Consider the following 10,598-nt stretch of genomic DNA (forward strand, 5'->3'; position numbering starts at 1 on the left):
CTATATTCATCTTTTAGAACCTCATCCCATTTTTTACCTATATTGTTGGTACCTATATGCACCACGACAACTGATTGTTCACCCTCCCCCTCCAGAATACCCTGCAGCCGCCCCGAGACATCCTTGACCCTTGCACCAGGGAGGCAAAATACCATCCTGGAGTCTCGTTTGCAGCCGCAGAAACGCCTAACTATTCCCTTTACAATAGAATCCCCTATCACTATAGCTCTCCCACTCTTTTTCCTCCCATCCTGTGCAGAACCACCCATGGTCTCAGGTAGTTGGCTGCTGCTGCCTTCCCCCTGATAGGACATCTCCCTCAACAATATCCAAAGTGGTATATCTGTTTGAGAGGGGGATGGCCACAGGGGACCCCTACACTACCTGCCTGCGCCTACTACTCTGCCTGGTGGTCACCCATTCCCTTTCTGCCTGTGCAGCCTTTACCTGCGGTGTGACCAACTCCCTAAATGTGTTATCCACGATGTCCTCAGTATCGCGAATGCTCCAGTATGTATCCATTCACAGCTCCAGCGCCGCAATGTGGTCTGTCAGTAGCTGCAGCTGGATACACTTCCCGCACACATGGTCGTCAGGGACACAGGAAGTGTCCCTGATTTCCCACATAGCACAGGAGGAGCATGCCACGGGGCCGAGCTGTGCTGCCATGACTTACCCTTTAATTAATTTAAATTAAATTAAATCAAATCAATACCACTAATTACACTACAATTAAATGATATACTCAAGGGCCCTTGGTTACTAGCACTCCGATACACAACAGAGACCTTAGAAACTATAACCACAACAATTTAAGACCTTCTAAATTTTATAAACTATTAATCTTAACTGTCAAACTATAGAGTAGTATAAATACTCACCTGGCCGTACTCACCCAATCAGCTGCTTCCTCTTGCCTGCGTCACTTTTTGAATCGTGACGTGGCTCCGGAATGCCGGCGCCGGTCTGTGAGACTGGTAAGCCTCTGTAAAAAAGTCTGCGAAATTGAGTTTATGTACTCACTGTACCACCGCTCTCTGCTCCTCCCGACACTAGCCTCTGTAAAAAAGCCCGCGAAAGTGAGTTTAAGTACTCACTGTACCGTCACTCTCTGCTCCTCCCGACACTGGCCTCTGTAAAAAAGCCCGTGTGATAAAAATGATAACTTCCGGGAAGTTATGTCATCACTTCCTGTGAACTATGAACTATGAACTGTGTACATACCTCACTTCCTGTCATATGTCACTTCCTGTTGGACTGGTATAAATACTGGTCTGTTCAGTATTGTAAGAGGCTTCTACCAGAGGCATGGTAAAGACCTCTCGTGTATATAGTGTGTTTATAAGTTACTTAAAGCTTACTTTAAAGTTACTTGATGGTAAGTCTCCTTTTTCTTACATCAATTTAAGTAACTTAGTATTTACACTGACAAATACTAGACCTTCAGACAAACTCGGAAGTTAAGGATCCAGGGAACCACCCATCATGGAGAAAATCCTTAGACCTATTCGTCTGGACTTGGACCCGAATACACCAGCAGCTGGCAGGGTATGGAAGCATTGGTATCGTACTTTTGAGAATTTTCTGGATGAATGTAAAGCAGATGCTCCTGCTAAATTGAAGATACTTGTCAATTATGTGACCCCAAAAGTGTTCGAATATGTTGATGAATGGGATAATTACGAAGAGGTGATTCGGGCACTTAAGAAACTGTATGCGAAGACCCCAAATGAGGTCTATGCTAGACATCTACTGGCCACAGCCCGACAAGGGCCAGGGGAATCAATTGACGAATTCCTGCAAGAACTTCGCAGGCTCAGCGTAGATTGTAACTTTCAGGCAGCCTCAGCTGAGCTGTACCGCCAAGAAATGATTCGTGATGCTTTCATCTGCGGGATTGCCTCTCCATTTATACGCCAGCGTCTACTAGAAAGTAAAACACTTGAGCTACAAAAAGCTTTTGACCTAGCTTGTTCACTGGATTTGGCAAAGAGAAATGCAGACCTCTATCAGCTGCCCAGATCTCGATCTGCTGCTGTAGCTGCAACCAGACAATTCAAGCGGTCTCAGGTGAACCCTATCATGGGGGAATCTAATTCTGATAATTCTGATGAAGAAGAGGAGGACGACCCCACTTTAGCAGCCTCTTGGCAATCTAGGAAGGAATGCTTCTTTTGTGGAGATGCTTTTCACCCTAGGAAAACCTGCCCTGCTCGCAATGCAATCTGCAGTTATTGCGGGAAAAAAGGACACTTTGCTAAAGTTTGCCTATCAAGGGCCTCTACGAGGGCCAATCCAGCTAAGGCCTACCGAACTGCCCCAATTAGGGCCTATCAAGATGCTCCAGCTAGGACCTATCAAGCTTCCTCTCGAGCTCTCTCCCGAAGAAGTACACCGAGAGTTTTAGCCACTCTCTGTGCAACGACACCAATTACAGCTGCTTGCCCACAGAACCTGTCTCATGCAGCCACAAAAATTTCAATTAAAGGGCATACCTTAGATGCCTTAATTGACTCAGGAAGTACTGATAGTTTCATTAAGGAACAGATTGTTGCGAAATTGAAACTACATGTCTTCCCATCGGACCAGGCAATTGCGATGGCCCAGTCATCACTTAATACCAGAATCTCCGGCTTTTGTGTTGTTGATATGACACTTCATGGTCGTATGTATCCCTCCACCCGACTTTCGGTGCTCAAGGACTTATGTAGTGATCTCCTCTTAGGGCTGGACTTCCAAAAACAGCATAAGAAACTCACCATTGAGTTTGGTGGATCCAAACCCGGACTTACTATTTCTAATATACCGTCTAAATTACCATTTTGTGCATTATCAGCAGCTTCACTTGATGAACCCTCAATATTTGCCAGTATTCCGCCTCAATGCAAACCGATAATAACGAAATCGCGGCGCTTTAATCAGGAAGACCAATCTTTTATTGCGGCTGAAATCTCTCGACTTCTAGCAGAGGATATCATTGAACCATGTTCGTCGCCCTGGCGGGCTCAAGTCGTCATTGTCAAGAACCCTCTAAAACCTCACAAACAGCGACTATGCATCGATTATTCGCAAACCATCAATCAATATACCGACTTGGACGCCTACCCATTGCCACGCATTGATGATATGGTTAATAAACTGGCCGAATACAAAGTGTTCTCAACTTACGATTTAAAAAGTGCCTATCATCAGTTACCCTTGAAGGTCTCAGATAAGCAGTACACAGCCTTTGAGGCTAATGGACGGCTGTACCAATTTCGTCGCCTCCCATTCGGGGTTACTAATGGAGTGGCTGTCTTTCAACGGGCAATGGATGGCCTGGTTAAGCAGGAAAACCTAAGGGACACTTTTCCCTATCTTGATAACATTACCATTGCAGGTCACGATCAACAGGAACACGACTCCAACCTCCAAAAATTTCGGGATGCCCTCCATCGCCGTAATTTGACCCTGAATGAATCCAAATCTGTTGAGTCGCAACCGACCATCAACATCCTTGGCTACTGCGTAGGCAATGGTATCATTAAGCCAGACCCAGAAAGACTTCGCCCGCTCCAAGAGCTCCCGTCACCTAAGAATCCGGCTTCTTTACGTCGGGCTCTCAGTCTGTTTGCATACTACGCTAAATGGATTCCTCATTTTTCGGACAAAATCCAACCCTTGCTGCATGCTAGATCATTTCCACTGGGAACAGCGGCTGTTGCAGCCTTTAACCTTCTCAAAAAACAGTTGGAGAAAGCGGCTCTTCACTCCATTGATGAGAATCTCCCTTTCATGGTTGAATGTGATGCCTCGGAGGTGGCGATCTCGGCTACTCTGAATCAGGAAGGTCGTCCTGTAGCATTTATGTCCAGGACCTTACAAGGTGCCGAGCTACATTATCCTCCGGTTGAGAAAGAAGCCACAGCCATCATAGAGGCAGTACGGAAGTGGAACCATTTTCTAGCTCGCCAGCACTTTACATTGATCACGGACCAACGATCAGTCGCCTTCATGCTCGATAGTCGAAAACGAACCAAAATTAAGAATAATAAAATACAACTTTGGAGGATGGAACTGGCCTCTTTTGGTTATACCATTCTCTATCGGCCTGGCAAGGAGAATGTGACCCCGGACACCCTCACACGGGCATTCTGCTCCACTATGTCATCCTCCACTCTCATGGATGTCCACAATGGTTTGTGTCATCCTGGCATTACGCGCATGCTACATTTCGTACGATCACGGAATCTCCCTTTTTCCACTGGAGATGTAAAGAAAATATGCTCAGAATGCCGGCTTTGTGCGGAATTAAAACCTCAGTTCTTCCGCCCCTCAGATGGTATACTCATACATGCAACCCAACCGATGCAACGACTTAGCATCGATTTTAAGGGCCCAGTGCCCTCTTCAACTCGGAACACATATTTGCTCACCATGATCGACGAATATTCACGTTTTCCGTTTGCCTTCCCCTGCTCCAATATGCTGGCGTCCACAGTAATCTGCTGCCTTGAGCAGGTATTTTCTCTCTGTGGCATGCCGGCTTATATTCACTCAGATCGGGGTCCATCCTTTATGCCAAGGGAACTCAAGGACTACCTCTCAGAACGGGGAATTGCTACAAGCAAAACAACACCATACCATCCCATCGGAAATGGGCAGATAGAGAGGTATAACGGTATCATCTGGAATTCCGTACGTCTCGCTTTAAGATCTCGGGGCCTACCAGACCAGCAATGGGAAACAGTGCTTCCGGATGCATTGCACTCTATACGGTCCCTGCTTTCTACAGCCACAAATACTACACCTCATGAGCGGTTCTTTGGGTTCCAGCGTCGCTCATCTCATGGGACATCACTCCAGTCATGGCTAACTACTCCTGGACCTGTATTACTCCGAAGATACGTTCGGACGTCTAAAAATGACCCTCTTGTAGACGAGGTCGAACTAACCGATGCCAACCCCACCTATGCAAACATACGATATTCCGACGGCCGAGAATCTACCGTATCATTACGGGATCTGGCTCCCTGCCCACCAGGACCTAGTGGGACATCGGGTGATGGCATTTCACCAGGAAACTCTTGGGACCTATCGGGTACCCCTCTCCAGGATCCTGATCGGACACCAACTAGCTTGGTGCCGGTAGAACCCCGTGCTCAAGGTTGCGACCCTCCCAGTACCGCGCATGAAAGTACTGATCCGCCACAGACCAGCTCTGCACCTCCCTCTGAACAGAGGCAGTCCAACTTTGAACCTATTGGGGCTCGTACTCGAAGCCATGATCTCCCCGACCCTTCACAGGGCAATCCAGGCCACACAGACTCTGACCAATGGCCAACCGCATGTAAGCGGACCAGCGACCCTCTACGACAGGAATCCAAACGGGTGCGACTCTTCCTTGTTCGGCGGCTGCGGACCAAAAGGTAGACCACAGCCTCCTAATCCTGCAGGAGGGAAGAATGTGATAAAAATGATAACTTCCGGGAAGTTATGTCATCACTTCCTGTGAACTATGAACTATGAACTGTGTACATACCTCACTTCCTGTCATATGTCACTTCCTGTTGGACTGGTATAAATACTGGTCTGTTCAGTATTGTAAGAGGCTTCTACCAGAGGCATGGTAAAGACCTCTCGTGTATATAGTGTGTTTATAAGTTACTTAAAGCTTACTTTAAAGTTACTTGATGGTAAGTCTCCTTTTTCTTACATCAGCCCGCGAAAGTGAGTTTAAGTACTCACTGTACCGTCGCTCTCTGCTCCTCCCGACACTGGCCTCTGTAAAAAAGCCCGTGAAAGTGAGTTTAAGTACTCACTGTACTGCCGCTCTCTGCTCCTCCCAACACTGGCTTCTGTAAAAAAGCCCGCGAAAGTGAGTTTAAGTACTCACTGTAACGCCGCTCTCTGCTCCTTCCAACATTGGCCTCAACATCCTATTTGACTCTGAGCTGAGATTCTGTCCCCATATCCTCTCCATCAGAAAGACCTCCTACTTCTACCTCTGTAACATCACCCGCCTCCGCCCCTGCCTCAGTCCATCTGCTGCTCAAATCCAGGCCTTTGTCACCTCCAGACTCAACTATTCCAATGCTCTCCTGGCCGGCCTTCCATCCTCCACACTCTGTAAACTTCAGCTCATCCAAAAGCTTGTTGCCCACAACCTATCCCACACCAGATACCACTCCTGTCTTTGCTGACCTACATTGACCCCCAATTCCCCTACACCTTGACCTTAAAATTCTTACCTTTGTATTTAAATACCATTCCTGGATTCACCCCTCCCTATTTCTGCAACCTTCTCCAGCCCTACAACCCCCTGGCCAACCCTCCGTTCCTCCAACTCTGGCCTCTTGTGCATCCTCCCCTCCCTTTGTCCCACCGTTCAGCTGCCTAAGCCCCATGTTCTGGAATTCCCTCACTAAACCCCTGCCATCCTTCAGCACCCTCTCCTCCTTTGAGGTCTCTTTAAAAGCCACCTCTTTGACCAAACCTTTGGTCAGCCCTCCTAATATCTCCGTCTCCACTCGGCACCCATCTTTGTCTGATCATGCCTGTGTGAAATGCCTTGGCATATTTTTCAATGTTAAAGGTGCTACACAATGCAAGTTGTTATTGGAGCATGGAATGTTTTTCCACTGTGAATAGTTGAGGTACAGTTTTGTTTATCTGTTAAAGGAATAGTAGATAAACATTTTGAAGGTGAGGAATATACAGGTCTATGGGAGATGCCGTGAGTAGCAATTCAGGGATTTGGATTCCTTTTCAAAACCCTGGAATAGATTGTTGCCTCATAACTACTAAGTTTAGAAGAATGAAACATATAACATTCTGACAGGGCTAGACAGACTGGATGCAGGGAAGATGTTTCCCCTGGCTTGGGGGTGTAGAATGAGGGGTCACAGTCTCAGGATACGGGGTAGGACATTTAGGACGGAGATGAGGAGAAATTTCTTCACTCACTGTGGAATTCTCTACCACCGAAGGCTGTAGGGGCTGAATATAGTTAAGAAGGAGATAGTTAGATTTCTAGATGCAAAAGGCGCCAAGGGGTATGGAGAGAGAGCGGGAATATGGTATTGAGATAGAGTATCAGCCATGATCATATTGAATGGTGGAACAGGCTCGAAGGGCCGAATGGCCTACTTCTGCTCCTATTTTTCCATGTTTCTAACTATACTCCCACTTCATCAATCACTCATTCACAGCACTGAGACTACATTGGTCAAAGTCACAAATGACATCCTGTGTGCCAGTGATCATGGCTCTCTGACGTTCCTCATCCTCCTCAACCTCTCTACCACCATTAACCACTGCAACATCTGTTTTCGGCAGTCCACCTCCTTAGCACTGCTCTCACTTGGTTCTACTTATACCAGTGACAATGTAGTACATTGCCTCCAACAGTTTCCCTTCTCTGCCCGTATCGTCATCTTAGGTGTAGGGATCCATTCTTGGTCCCAGCTTCTTCACCATTTACCTGCTTCTCCTTGGCAATATCATCCAGCAACATGGTGTCAGCTTCTATAGGCATGCTGATGGCATCCATCTCTGCCTTCCTCTGCCTGCCTTCTCCTGCTCAACCTGAGCTCGGCTCCCTCCAATACCAAAACCACTTCCTTCTGCCTCAGCAACATCGCCTGCATTTGCCCCAGCTCACCCCATCACTGCTGAAACCCGAGTCCACGCCCTCATTACTGTTCTCCTGGCCTGCCTCAGCCCCTCCCCCCCCCCACTACTTTCAACTCATCCAAAACACTGTCCTCACCTGTAAAAAGTCCCACACTCCAACCTACCACCCCTGCCTTCTCCCATTCCCATGCTCTCCAAAGTCCTAGTGCTTGAGTGAGTTGACTTCAATATTCTTGTCTTCAAATACCCCCCACATGGCCTCCGCCTGCCTTACTTGCCTCCACTGTGCCCTGAAAGCACCCCTCACACCTCCAATACTGGGCCTGTCCTAGTTCCCTCAATCCCTTTCCTATGCCATTGATAGCCGTTTATTCAGGTATTATGCTCCTGCCCTCCACAACTCGAGGCTCAGTTCCCTCTGCTGTGTCACCTCAGAAAAACTGACCGTTTGACTGCGCCTTTGATCCCCACCTGAAAACTTTCCATTTTTTTCCCCTTTCCCCCCCCTGCTCAAGGTCCACTGTTCTTTGTTCTTTTAACTGTGAAATGCTCCGAGATGGTTTGTTGCTTGTGAGGATGTTACAGGAATTCACGTTATGGTTATTCAGTTCCTCATATGGTTTAATCATGAGCCATCCACCATTGCCATTCTTCATGATGTCCCCACGAGCAGTTAAACAGAAATGCTAAGCACTTTTAAGTTTATAAATATTATTAACAACACACTCTGTACTAAAACAATAAAACACCTCCGAGGTCAGTTGTTATCAGTCATAGCTCACCTTTACTGCAGAGTGTGTCCTCCTGTATGGAGCTCCTTCTACACAATGGTGGGTGTGGCTCAGTGGGCAGCACTCTCGCCGCTGAGCGAGAAGGTTGAGGGGTCAAGTCCTACTCCAGTGATAATCTAGGCTGACACTGCCAGTGCAGTGCTGAGGGAGCGCGACACAGTCTTTTGGATGAGACGTTAAATGGAAGGGTTAAATGAGTGGTGAACCTACTCTGTTCTCTCAGGTGGATGGAAAAGATCCCACAACACTTGACATGAATCAGTCATTCATGAAAGAAAGACTTATGAAATAATACTGAGCGGCCTGCGGGTGGCACTGTCCAGGGAGAGTATAAATACTCGGGCACGGGCCCAGCTTGCGCAGGACATTCTTAACAGGAACTAGTGAAGGACACAACTAGACCTCCATGTTGTAAAATAGTTGATTAAAGCTTTGTTTAATGCTTAGGCCAAGTGCCTAGTAGTTTTCTTACGTCAACACTATCTGAGGAAAAACAGGGGAGTTCTTCCTCGTGCCCTGGCCAATATTTATCCCTCAACCAATATCACTAAAAACAGGCATTATCTGGTCATTTATCTCATAGCTGTTTGTGGGAGCTTGCTGTGTGGAAATTGGCTGCTGGTGTTTCCTACAACAGTGACTACACTTCGAAAGTGCTGCATTGGGTGGAAAGCGCTTTGGGACATCCTGAGGTCGTGAAAGGTGCCATAGAAATGCAAGTCTTTATTTTTTAACTGTCCCCAGAGGATTGTTTCAGATGGATATCTCATTCAAGGACTGGTGTCTGGTGCTATCTCTGAATCTTCACTCAGCCATGAATTCATTATTGATTTACCAGCACGCCATTTAAAAGAAAAATGAAAACATCAGAAAGTTAAGTTTGATCCATGCAGTGAGATCAGGATGCATCATTTAGGATGCAAATTATATAAATCGAGATCTGAAGGGTTTTGGTTTTAATAAGAACTGGGTTTCTAACTTCTTTTTCAATGTTGTGTGGGAAGATCCAAATAATACAAAAATGCAAAGTCAGATGTTGGTCTCGTCACCGATTGTCAATTTCATGTCAGTGCTACATTTTGTTTATAATTGCAAGTCTCCTCTACAACTTGGATATTTTGCATCAAGAACTTTCTGTCTGGAAATGGATAATCAACACAAACAAAACCATTCCCTGAGATGTTAGTGTGTGAAAAGTGCAGGGAGAGTATCCGAGGCAGTGTAAGTCACACAGGGCCATTCACTTTCGACACTCCCCACAACAGTCACCTCTCCCTTCACTGGCAAGTCTGACTTAGCCCGCTCCCGGAGCAAACCTTTGTAAAGTGTAGCCGGCTTCTTAATTTGAACTCTGTCTGGTCTGTTCAGTTGGGATTGACTCCGGATTCTGGAATCCGAATTCAGTGCAGGCACCTTGATACACCAGGAAAGTATCGTCGGATCTGTTACCCAATAAAGCGATGGACACGCCAGAAACAAAAATACTTATCAGATGACTAAATCTCTGTATTTTACCAAGTTAGTGCACATATTATTTATTTAAATATATTATGTCTCTGACATTTTTTTAAACTGTTGTGTAAGTCTGTTCTTGGCTCTGTCACCCTCACCCTGTCTCTCGCACATGTTCCTTTGCTGAGGTGATGAATTTCTATGTTAAAGCTCAGGGTATGTGAAAGAAAATAAAGACTTGCATTTATATAGCGTCTTTCACGACCACCGGATGTCCCAAAGCGCTTTGCAGCCAATGAAGGACTTTTGAGGTGTAGTCACTGTTGTAATGTAGGAAACGCAGCAGCCAATTTGCGCTCAGCAAGCTCCCACAAACAGCAATGTGATAATGACCAGATAATCTGTTTTAGTGATGTTGGTTGAGGGATAAATATTGGCCAGGACACCGGGGAGAACTTCCCTGTTCTTCTTCGAAATAGTGCCGTGGGATCTTTTACATCCACCTGAGAGCAGACGGGGCCTCGGTTTAACGTCTCATCCGAAAGATGGCACCTCCGACAGTGCAGCACTCCCTCAGTACTGCACTGGAGTGTCATCATGGATTTTTGTGGGAAGACACCAAACAACATAAGCTGATTTGTAGCTCGATGCCACGATTGGGAGCTGGTGTAAACACACACAACTGAGAGAAGTACCTGGGGGGCTAGTCTCAGGGAAACTGTGGAGGATGATTTGGGGTTG

Source organism: Somniosus microcephalus, chromosome 32, assembly GCF_052327205.1.
Source record: "Somniosus microcephalus isolate GS21.2 chromosome 32, FLI_Smic_1.0, whole genome shotgun sequence".
In the NCBI taxonomy this organism is placed as follows: domain Eukaryota; kingdom Metazoa; phylum Chordata; class Chondrichthyes; order Squaliformes; family Somniosidae; genus Somniosus; species Somniosus microcephalus.